We start from the raw sequence: 13720 nt of genomic DNA, 5'->3' as shown, positions 1-13720 counted from the left end.
TTTTTTCTGTTATCTCTCGAGACAATACTCTAAGCTATTTATCCCGTTTGAACAAAAAACAATTCAAACAAAAGTAAAGAGTTGCAATATGAATACTGCTCTTTTAGATAAAACTAGATATATTTCTCCAATGGTTGATCATATTATTGTTAGATTTGAATACCGTGATATACAAATAGTTATTTGTATCTCCTTGTTAGCATTAGAGCCCGCAAATGGCTTAAAGTTTTACATGGATATAAAATGCTTGGAACATGTATCATATTTTCAATGTTCAACATATATATGAATGGTTCTTATGAACAATATTGGTTTTGAAATTATTATGTCATTATATGGAGAAACAAGATATGTGTATGGCACAATTGCTCGCATGCAATATCATCATTTACGTATTGACATCATTATGTTTTAATGAGACATAATTTTGAAAATTGGACGTTCAAGGGGAGATTCGTTGATAAAATAAAGAATGGATGATCCAAATTCGTATGCTTGAATCTCATGAAGATATGGATATACTACAACTTAGAGTTGTATTATCTCGAAAAATCGAGCATAAATTGAATGAGACTTTTGTCCATTTATAAAAGTATAATGACGAAAGGTCAAAAAGCTTCAATATTGGCAAGGCTTACTCATTAAGCTATTATCGGTTTTTGAACCGCAAATGAGATGTTGATGTATTTTATCAATACTAATGATAGTACTGCATATCCACGATATTACATCACTCTATAAATGTGTTAGCAATAAATGGCTCTGAATCAACAAGCTATCACTGGATGAACTGAAGATATACTTAGTTCCATGCGATATGAGATTATTTGATCAAAAGAGTTCACTTGCAAAGATGATTAGATATGTTGATGCTAGATATTTATCTCATCCCCTCAAAAGACAATCACAAACAATTTAGTTTTTTACAAATAGTGACACTACAAATTGTATGGAGATTAAGCAATCATCAACAACTACATCATCAAGCTATGAAGATTGATGATCATGGTTGAAGATCAATGATGAAGATGCCCTAGAATAATGTGTTCGTGATATTAGCAAGAAATATTCAATAGTATCATTTAAAAATAGTGCGGTGTATATAGATCAAGCTCAAACAATGATAGATTCAATCTCAACATATGATCAACAAGACAGTGACACCATCAATCTTTATTAAATTTGACCGAGTAATAATTTGGCAGATTATTGAGTCATTTTAATATAAGATCGACATTTGATATTTTGAAGACGGATATTCAAATGAGTGAGAGTATTATACGCGCTGCACTCTTTTTCCTTTCACCGACTTTTTATCCCACTGGATTTTTCTTATTAAAGTTTTTAATGATGCAGCACATACCATATTTGCGTATAATAAATTGTGAATATCCATGGGGGAGTATTATAAATATTATATGGATATTCACTTCCTTATTTATGTCTTGGCATATTCTCTAAAATATTTTATGTCATAGCCTATATATACAAGGCTTATTGTAATCCCTAATTAATAAAAAGTACCACTCTCCTCTCTCAATTCCTTTTGCCATATTATAATAATATAGATATTTTGAATTGGAAATAAAAGATTTATTAATGGGCAATGAATCAAGAGAGCCAAAACAATAAAAGAAAGCCCAAAGAATTTAGGTGCATGTTGGCGTGAAGATTTGGCAGCCCAACTTGGGCATCAATCAAAAACCTACCGGCTGCATTCTCAATTTATATATAAACTACTGTTAGTATTACACGAGATATGTCACTCGGGCGTTGTCCCAGGAGACACTACGTTTATTGTATACGGTAACATGTAAAATTTTAGAAATGAAAACGTGACAAAACAGAAAACAAAGGAACAAATAAAAAATTAGAAACGCTAACGTATGAACGTTAAACATTTAATGCACTCTTATTTATCACATGGGCGTGCCCCAAAAGTCATAATGCTTATTATGTACGATAATATGTGAAATGATACTAAATTCACATAAACATTATATCGATAAAACATATTTTTTTTTTTTGAAAGGTGTTGATCATTTGATCGTAACAGGGGACTTAGCTTACATTGTCTTATTTGTGTCCGCACTAGAGAACCCCTCAACCTCAATACCTAGTAGGAGGAGAAACCCTCAACTAAACCGCCTGAAGGCATGACATTTAATTGGGATAAAACCTTGCTCCCTCTGCAAGACTCAAATCTGCTTCACTGAAGGACTTTATTTGTGAAATACCTTAAAATGTTTTTCCCATGTCTTGAATTCGAAACCTCTAGCATGAAAAGTTGGTGCTCAACCATTAAATTATAAGAGGAAGGTACTCGATAAAACATAATCTGTTACGAAACGTGTAGCAATCATACAAAATTTGTATGAGAATTAATGATAAAAGTAATAGGATACATAAATATCTTTTGTTCTTTAGTAAAACTCAGCATAAATTTTTTTGTCAAACTAACCACACATATATACTCCCCATTAATATTTTGTATATGTCATAAAAAAAAAGTTATAAACTAAAGAAAACGTATTAGTCGGTGACTCGGTTCCTTAGGGGGAGGGAGTGGTCACTCTTCTTCCTCCAACACTAACCAATCAAATTTTGACACCTCACTTTTCTCCAATCTTTCCCAAATCACTGGCGTCACTTTCCCCCATCTTCCCGCAATCTCCACTTCGTCATTTATTTTCATTTATTTTTAATATTTCATATCTAAAACTATATAAAAATAAAACATATACATACATATACAAACATAATTAATAATAAACAAAATAAAAGTGTAGGGGTTGAAATGTAATTAAAATAAAATACAAATATAGTTACAAATTTTATATACTCGCAAACTTTAGGGACTGAAATGTAAATAACAGAAAAATTAATTGAAAAAAAAAAGAGACCGAGAGATCTGTGCTTCTTCTTCAACATATGTACATATACATACTTATATATATAGGTGTTCTCTTCAACCATTAAAAAAAAAAGTTTCCAATCCACCAATCACACGCTCCTCTCTCTCCTCTCTCCTTCTTCCCCCCATAGGTGACTTACCCGGATTTTCTTTGTCTCTCACTTGCGGGGAATGGCCGGCGGCGGTTTGCCCGAGCGGTACTGCTAGCGGGTAACACCCACCCCGCGACCACTCCCTTCCCCCCTTATAACGATGTTTTGAACTTGTTTTTAGTTAAATATGTTGGGAAAAAGAAAGGCCCATTGGGCCGAATTATTTGATTAAAAAACGGACGCATATATATGTATTAAAAAATATTACCAGGTGTATATATAATAATAATAAAAATAGTGACCGGGCACACAAACCGATTCATTCTTTTTAGTATATATACTAATGACAAATTGTGAAGTCTCAAACGTCGGACTAATCTTGGATCTTTACTTGAAGGAATTCGATTGGAGGACGGTTGTGATAGATGGACTTGGGCTTGGGGAAACAGAATCGGTTTTGATGTAAAAAGGGTGAAGTTGTTCATAAATAGCAGCATCGATTATACTAACAGACTCATATTCAAATGGTTGAGTTGGGTACCAAAGAAGTGTAACATCTTTGTGTGGAGGATGGCTATGAACCGGATCCCAACAACCATGGCTCTCTGTGACAGAAATTGCTTTCTGGATACAAAGACTTGTGGTGTTTGTGATCTTTGGGATGAAACTATCGACCATCTCATGTGCTCGTGCGAGATGGCTAACGGAATATGGCAGCGGATTAGTTTGTGGTGCAAGATACCTCCTATATTTCTTTTCTCGGTTGTTGACATTATTGATTTGCACAAACACGTCGGTCTCAGGAGAACTGCTAAAAAGGCTTTTAAAGGGATCGTGTTTGTCACTTGTTGGTGCATATGGAAAGCTAGAAATGAGAAGGTCTTTGACAAAGCAAAGATAAACGTCGCTAAGGTTTTTCAAGATATTAGAACGGTTGGATTCTTGTTCAATGCTAGAACCAAGAGTCATTCGATTGCCTGGGATGATTGGTTAAATTTCAATTTTCTGTAAATGTGTACAGATTGTAACCTCCACTGTGGTGGAAGTTGTTGTTGATATGAATAAAATTTTCTTTTAAAAAGAAAAACTGGTTGGCTTAAAAAATAAATGCCGACAACATGTACAAATTGACACCTTTTCTCGGGTGCCACGACCCACTAGTTAGTAATAATATCAATAAAAACAATAAAAAAATTCATTAAAATATTTATGATATTGGAAACGACAAGAAAAACCTTTATGGATTGAACTAATCTTAATGGGACCGCATGTATATTGGTGGCTGTCATTATTGTAGGCCACTTATTTATTCTTCTTCCAACTTCTCTATTTATCTTGTTGACGATGTAATGGAATTAACATATCTCTTTTATATATCACATATCTTTCGATTTCAACATTGAATTTATATAAGAAAAAACTACAGAAAGTTAATTATAAAGTCTTCTTATTATTCTTATTTCAACTTAATAATATAGAAAGAGTAACAGCTTTGATTTTCAGTGTTAATATCTATAGATTTCTATTTAATATTTATTTGTCTTATATTTAGTCGGGTATCGATAAGTTAACTACATTTTTTAATAAAATAAGTTATTAATTAAATAGAAATAAAACATATTATAATTTCAAGTTTGAAAATATACTAAAAAACAAATTGGTAATTTAATATATATCATAAAAAGCAATTTTTTGATTTATTTTTAATTAATAGTTAATGTAGTTTATGTTTTTTAGGATGTCAATATATATTATTATGTGAATTGAGTTATTATCGTCAATTGAAACTTAGATAGTTTTAGATTTTTTGTAAACATATATTTCTAATAATCTAGTTATTAGTAATCACAAAAAGCTAAAAAAATGTTATAGTTTTAATTTAAGTATTAATTTGTAAGAATTATTATTTATAGAAAGTTAAAAGGTAAATTAGTGATTCAAAAAAAATTAAAAATTAATAAGACTTTTTTTTATAATTAATAATTAATAATGAAAGTTTTTGTGAACTTATAAATTTTAATTTATAATTTTTATTTAAGAACGGCAATATATACTAAAATTATAAAGGTACTAGCAAATTACTAGTAGCCCAAAGTAATACAAGAACAATTACAATTACAATTGAACTATCTAGAAATCAACACTGTATTTAATTTCTAGACACTTCTCAAGGCTTGTACTGCGAGAGTAACAAAAAGGATAATAAAAAAAAGAAGAAAAAAAACTCGTACCAATTACAATAACTCGAGACACGAGAAATTCGTCAACCAATGAAGGCTGAGCCACCGGTTTTCACTATGTGTTGTTTTTGATGCAACCCTATATAAGCCTCAAGGAAAACAATAATAACAAAAAGACGTTAATTTGATAAAATCGAAAGCTTTATTTGATCAATATGTAATTAGATACATTGTTGATTAATTGTAAAAGTAATAGGCTAATAGCCAATATGATGAGATTATCCTACTTATTATAAACTTTTCTTAATTTTAGAAATTACATAAAGCCCCCTCATTTTTTAGGGAATGTTTACCAGCAGCCCTCTTATACTTTTTTATTCATTTTAGACCCTTAAAGTTTATATCTCATGGAATGACATGTATTTTATAACTTTTTTACTATAAGTTTTATACTTCATAAAAATGATACATGAGTTGTAACTTATTTTTTTTCTTCACATTTATTTTATACATTCTTTTGGGATTAATTAATCGAAGTTCAATTTTTGACACGGCGTTTATTAGTATTTATTAGAATAATATTGAGATAGAGTAGATTTATCGTTAAATTTGTTTTCAAAAAGTTGTTTGGTAGTGTATCATGTTGGAATAAACATGATTCGATTCGAGTGATAAAACATCCTCAATCGTCCTATGGAACCTGTAAGAGCATAAAGCATAATTGCTATTGATTTCGGGTTCTCATAACAAGGTGATTGAGTAATAATGGGATGAGTAATTCGGCTGGAACATGATTCACGAATTAGAGAGGAATACGCACACGAAAATTAGGGTTTAATATGTTGAGATTAACCTTAAATTAGGGTTAATGACTCTCTATCTATAATGAGAGTATTTACACTTTTAACCCCTTTGGTGTTTAATGTGTGTACCATTAGTCCTCTAAGTTATAATCACCTAATGGGAAACCCTATACTACGTCTCTAAGAGTAAATAAGCCCATTATATATTTATTAGACATAGGAATTTCAGTTATCGTCAATTATCATATCAGAAATGATACATGATCAGTGGCGATCACACTAACGTGGTTCCAACATTCTCCCACTTGACCAAGCGATCATTTATCTATGAGTATTCAGTAAGTCCGGAATAATACTCATTTTGTTTTAAGCCGAAATCATAGCTAAATAAGTACATTCGTATAGAAGAACATCAACTCAGGACCCCACTAGTCAAACTATGACTCAAATTTAAAACTAATAAGCAATAATCAATTAACTAAGAAAAACTTTTGTTATATAATGTCTACACTATTATGAGCTCGAAGTGTATCTAATAGACAAACAAAATCTGAATAAGGAGAAAAACATTTTCATTAATAATAATTATCAATAAGTACAACATGCTATCATAATGGGTCTTTTAGTAAGCCTCACCTTTGACATGGGTCCTACGAAGATTTTAGGAGGAAGACCTTCGGTCATTGGATCCACTAGCATATTATCTGTACTTTATGTACTCAATACAAAGAACATTTTCCTCAATCCGTTCGTGTAAAACAGATACTTTGTATCGAGATACATCTCAGCGACAGTTAAACTGTTACTGTTCAAGCAAGTTACGGTAGCTGAGTTATCACAGTAAAACTTCAATGGTCTAGTAATAAAGTTGACGACTTTGAGTCTATTGACCAGGTTCTTTAACAACATCCCATGACATGAAATTATGAACGTTCAGCCATCATGGTAGAGGTTGTAGTCACTTTCTATTTATGACTCCGTCAAAAGTTATGTTTGCCAGCTAATCAACAATATAGATCGAGAAGTAGATTTCTTATTGGAATTAGAACATCACACTACTTCTAAGTTGTCACCTCTTCTATAAGTTAATATGTAGTCTTTGATCCTTTGTAGATATTGTAGAACCTTTTAGTCGCTTTTCAGTGTGCTATTATGGGATTAAATACTTAACTCCCAAGCATACCAGTAATGTAAGCGATATCCGAACAAGTACGGACCTGGGCGTACATAATGCTCCCAACTACTTATGAGTAAGGTATCATCCTCATTTGCTCCTTTTAATCTCAATTATTGGACTTCGGAAACAATCACATACGTCTCCTTTTACTAATAGATCTATAGTGGGTGTGTAGTGTTGCATGTTATGACATTCTAAGATGTGTTCAATATAAGTCTTTTGAGAAAGAACCAGAACATCATTACGCCTATCTCGATGTATTTCGATACCAATAATATAAGAGGTATCATCGAGATCTTTCATGTTGACATTCTGCAAAATATAAACGCTTCGTCTTACACAACATATCCAAGTTGTTACTTGCAAGTATAATATAATTCACGTTCAAAACAAGGATTGTAAATTTACTCCCACTGATCTTGAGATAGGTGCATTAATCCACTTGATTTTCTTAGGAAGTCTTGTCCTCTTATGACTTCATTAAACTTAACGTACCATTTTAGTGATGCTTTCTTCAACCTGTATATGGACTTATTTAACTCGCAGATCATGTGCTATTTACCTTCTTGAATTTCAGGTTCACATGTATACGTCTTATTGCAAGTTTCCATTCTGGAAAGTAGTTTTGACGCCCATCTAATGTAACTCTAAATCATAATGAGTTACAAATGCCATGACGATCCTTAAGGAATCTTTATGAGACAGGAGATAAGGTCTCTTGATAATCGATTCGTTCCATTTGAGTAAAGCCCTTCGCAACTAGTTATGGCCTTATAGCGTTTGACGTTCCCATTCGGGTCTAATTTGGTTTTGAAGATCCATTTACAACCTACCGGTTTGGATTCTTCAGGAAATTCAACCAAGTCCCAAACGTCATTATGCTACACAGAATTAAGCTCTTAAAACATGGCTTCATTCCACTAAGTGACCTGATCGCTATTAATGGCTTCTTAATAAGGATTAGGATTAGTAAGCTTTCCAATGTCCTCAACTTCAGTTAAATAAGTTACGAAATCATCAAAAGTTATGGCCTTGTGTGACCTAGATGATGTCCAGAGTTGATTTTTAGGTTCAATAAGTAAGATGCTTTAGCATTAGTAGTAAGATGCTTTGCTTTAACATTATTAATAAGATGCTTTATCATTAGTAGTATCATGATTAGGAGGATTAGGATTTTGATTAGCAGAAGGCAGATCAGTGACATTAGGAGCAACGTTGGGTACAAAAGGAGTTATCGGAGGAGTAATAATAACTGATGAGTGGTTCCCCCCACTTCTTGTACTTCTTGAAAATCTTAAGTTATGATTTGTCGTGCTCCCACTGATAGTTCTCATGAAATGTGACATGCTACCTGTCAATAATGCTAGTAGTGTAGGAAAAATAGTAAGACTAATAACCAATAAAGAAACGAGTAAGGGATTTAGGATCCAGTTTCTTTAAGTTAGGGTTATAGAGTTATGCTTTGGCAGTACAACCTCATACATTCATATATTTTAGACTCAGTTTTCTTTCTGTCCAGGAGTCTTAAGGACAAATTCTAATGGAACTCTTATTGAGTATATGAACAACTTTGCGTAAAGCCTCAATCCAAAGGAAAATAGGTAAGTTAGTGTTGACAAACATACTTTTCACCATGTCCATTAAGGTTCTATTTCTCCCTTTAGCAACATAAGATTTTGTTGAGGAGAACCAAACTTGGTGTATTGGTTACTTATGTGTTGTTCCTTTCAAAAGTAATGGAAAGGACCGGAAGCTTGGTTTCCATTACTTTTGAAAGGAACAACACATAAGTAACCAATACACAACGAAGTCCCCTTGAAGTGGATTGTTAATAGTTTGCTCCCGTTATCCAGAGGTGCGGAATCCCTCTCTATAACGTGGTGATTCACAACGAAGTCCCTCGATAATTTGCTGCCTCGCAGATCTTCTTCGGACTAGTGGAACGACCTTTGACCTATTTACCTGCCTCGCACATAGATGTGCACTTACAGACTCCCCATTGGCAATAGCTTCTAGACGTTAAAATAAATGTCTTCGTCTTGTCTTTGTCATTAATCTACTTCTTCTGCTTCTTCTTCTTGCTCTTGCTCTGCTCCCCCTCAGTCTTAGTCTCATTCTCAAAATCAAAATCTGACTCTGACTCTAAAGGAGTATGAGTTGACCCTAATCTTTCCGTCATTTGATCCCTCAGAGATCCTGGATCATAATAATCATCGAAATCCATAATCTCTGCTCTAGCTCTCATATGAGCCTGTGGATCATAACCCAATCTCTTCTATAGTCTATGCACGACCACTGGGTGCAAATCTGACTCTGTAGAAGTATTGGTAGTAGAATCGGTATTGGTCGACTCACTATCCTGAGCACTAGCAATTTCATAATTAAGAGCAATAGCTTCAGATTGCTCTACCAAACCCTTAACCAATCGATCAACGTCAACATCTTCTGTAAGGAGTTTGGTTTGAGTTGCCTCAGACTCAACTAACATATTCAACTCTGTAATAACCAGTTCTTGAGTCTGTGGAGCTTCTGAGGTTGCCTTGCCAGCAATACCAGCCTGGCTAGACTCTCCATGAGTCTCTGTTCTGAACAAAGAACTCCCTCCTAGTTCTTGAGTAGCTCTAGCAGCATCTGGATCTTCATTATGATCATCATCATGCCTTGCCTTAGCCAGCTCATCACCTCTGCAACCTAATCTGTCTCTCTCAGCTCTAACCTTGAGATAGTTGTCGATGAGCTCATGCAGTATTTCTTCGGAGATCTTAACTCCCTTTTTCAATGCATCTGCCATCCTCCCAACCTTCTCATCTAGAGCCAAATACTTCTTATACATGTTGGACACCACTACCTCGACTTTGCCCAACTTGTCTTCAAGAATCGTGTTCTTGTCACTAACGACCTTCAAATCACTAGCCAAACGAGTGATCAAACTTCTCATCTTATTCATCTGTCTCTGCAGATCACCAGAAGTAGTTTCTTCACTTTCTTGCGGTTGTGGTTGTGTAGTCTCAGGAACAACAACCCTTGGTATACTTTGTAAGATACCAGCAACAACAGAAGTTTCTTGTTCCCTGACAAGTCTTGTTTTCTTAAGCTGTGGCTGCTCTGGGTCCCAATCCTCATCGGTTTCTCTCTCTTTTCTTCTTCCTTGAGTAACAACAGAAGATCTTGGAACCATTATGGATACAACTCTGACGAATGCATGAGATCTGTAAGGATCCTCATCACCTTCACTGCTAGATTCATCATCAGAATGTATAGAAGGCTCGTTGTCTGCTTGAACATCAGCAACAACCTTTCCTCTATCTCCAACATCAACACTTGATCCACTAGCCTGACCAACTCCAGATTCACTAGCTTCACCAGCACCTGACCCACTAGCTCTAGCTGCTTCAGAACCAACTGCAGCTCCAGCTACATAGTCATCTATGTCTCGGTTCAGGTCCACATCCACTAGATCATCATCATTGGGATTGTACCTCTGCACTTGAGCAATATTACCCTCTAGATCAGCTATTTGTTCCAATATATCATCTACTATCTCAGGATTGGCTCCAACTTGGTCAATCATCTCATTTGCAACCTGTACAAGAACTTCAGGCTCATTCGGCACATCACCCTGAACAACTACATCATGAAGCTGCTCTAAATGAGCTTCATCTTCAACAGCTTCACCATCCTCTGGCTGAGGCCCTTCATAAGCTGATATGACCTCATTAGCTGGTGCTACATAGTTGGCATTGATGATCGCACCGAATAATGCAACATCTTGTGCATTTGGATCATTATGGTATTTAGAGATAAACTCATCATAACCACGGCGAATGATCGTGCTCACTTGCTTCACTTCCCTTCCAGCAGGTAGATTCGGAAGTCGGGCATTGATTATCATCATCACGAACCTAGGAAACATAAAAAATCTCCTCTTTCCCGCGGCTGTGATCTGTTTTCTCATCTCATCAAAGAAGAATTTTAAGAAACTATAAGGCCTGTTAAACACCAAGCCAACCATCTGTGCCTGGGCTTCCTGGTTAAACGTATCAAAACCAGATTTCTTGTTGCTCAGACTAACATTGAGCACATGAGCCAGATACCTCCATCTGCCATAAAAACCCTTCTTGAACAGAGTTTTACTTGACAGATCACCTGCAAACCCCATCCTTCGGAAAGCACCTTGAACTACTTCATGACGGAACTTGGTGAGACCAGTAGCACCACCTTCCTATTCAACTGTGCCCAACTGAAGTATATCAATGAGATCAGCAGCTGTGTACTGTATCTGCTGCCCAACAACAATGGTATGAAATTTATCTTCGTTTCCAGCACGAACAAAATTAGCATTAGCCCAAAAATCTCTTAAATAATCGAGATAGATAATGGGTGAATGTGTAAGTGCATGGTGAACTCGAGATCTTCTGAAGAAAGCGAATATCTCATGATAATACTCGGTTCCTTCTTGATCATCATCGAAGTTCATCACATAATTATGTGCACCGATGAAATTTCTTGCCATTTCTGTAATCAATAACAAATAATTAATTACCTAAATCGACATAAAAATTCACACGCATAATATACACAACTAGCATTATCTCTGTAATCTAGTCAAAACATATAAATTATCCCTGTAATTTATAAGCAACATAAATTATCCCTCTAATTTACGATTTACATAAATTAACTTTAATTATCTCAGTAATTAAGTTAAACACATATAAATAAGATAAATTATCTCGGTAATTTAGTTATACAAAAATTAACTCATTTTCAAATATTTATTACGATAAACTTTTGAAAATCTGTTAAATTAACTTAAATTATCCCTGTAATTAAGTTAAACATAAAAATTAACCAATTTTCAAATATTAATAAAAATAAAACTTTTCAAAATCTGTTAAGTCAAAATACGAAGTCGTATCTCTCTACGAGGTCGTATTTCATGGTCAAAATACGGTCAACCAAACTCTAAAATACGAGGTCGTATTTTCCAATTTGGCATCGTATTCGGTCCAGGTCGTAAATCCAACTTGCAATCTAGAAGTCAACAGAATTCAAAATCAATTGACCAATACGAGGTCGTATTTCTGGGCTAGCAAACCCCTAAATACGAGGTCGCGTAACTGTTCATCTTCTTCATCGCGATTTCGTGATTTACCCAACCAAAACTTGTAAAAATTGTATCTATACGTTCGTAATCAGGTGATAAACATACCCCAACCCTTAGTTTTACCCAAAAACATCAAAATCGAAGAAACTAGAGAAACCTAATTCGAAAATTTCGAAACCCTTTTTCTTGATTTTCTTGTTGCATGGTTAACTACTGGACGGTTAGATTATATACCTAGATTCAGTATTTCACGAGGATGACAAATATATCACTCAAAAACACTCAATCTAATCATATATGTCGAATCTAAAACGGGGTAACAAAGAAGTACTTCGGGGTCGTATTTGCTCTGAAATTGATTTTAATATGTGAGGTTGTGTTTGGGTAAAATTGGTTTATATACCCATTTGACCCGAATGGGTCTGGGTCAACCCGGCCCATACATTACGTGTTCGTGTCTGCATAAGGCCCAATAGACCAATTACGAGGTCGTATTCTGCCTCTCGCCAATTACGAGGCCGTAATTAACACCTGCACACTTTAAACTTCAATTTTCCTCAAAGTTTCTGAATAATTGATCAACGTTTATTACGAACTTCCTGGAAATATGAAAATTAAAATGACCAAACCTGTAGGCATCCTAATTCACCTTTTCCACGATCTTCATCTTAAACCTAAAAAGTTAATAAACTTACCAAAGTTCTTTAACTTTTCCACGATCAATCTTTCTTAAACAATCTCGAAATGAGCTTTCCCGAAACTGAACCACTTTCAAATAATCCACTTGCAAACGTATTCATACAATTTCACAAAATTAAATTACACATAGTTATAAAATTGGTTCTTCATTCTTACATTCCCCTTCAATTTTATGACTAGGAAGTATAACTATGATCAATCAATATAACTATCATCATTCTTATGTACTCTCCCTCAATACATGACTGGGATACATAACTATGACATTGTATCAGAACAATTAATCATTCTTATTTACTCTTCCTCAACTTATGACTGGGATACATAACTATGATTAATGATCAGAGCACAACTATATATTATGAAATGATTTAATGACATACACATTTCACAATTATATAGAAATTTTTATAATATAAAATCTTTATATTATACAAATTTCTCAAACAATTTAACATATTGATTACAACTTTATATTCTTATGAAAACAAAATTCATAACTATATGACCTAATTAATCAATACATAGAAGCACTTTTCATATATATACCAATGTTTCGATATCTAAAGTTTTAAAACACGTAAAACTTTTCATATTTAAACATGATACATATATCTAAAGCTCTAGGTAAATTTTGCTTTAGATTACCGTTCACATCCATATATCCGTTTCTATTTCCAAGGCACATAAAAACCTTTCAAATTTAAATGATATATCATGTCTAAGGTATAAAGAATAAATATTTAGC

The sequence above is a fragment of the Erigeron canadensis genome, chromosome 3, assembly GCF_010389155.1.
Source record: "Erigeron canadensis isolate Cc75 chromosome 3, C_canadensis_v1, whole genome shotgun sequence".
NCBI classification, from domain to species: Eukaryota; Viridiplantae; Streptophyta; class Magnoliopsida; order Asterales; family Asteraceae; genus Erigeron; species Erigeron canadensis.
This window is presented reverse-complemented; position numbering follows the sequence as displayed.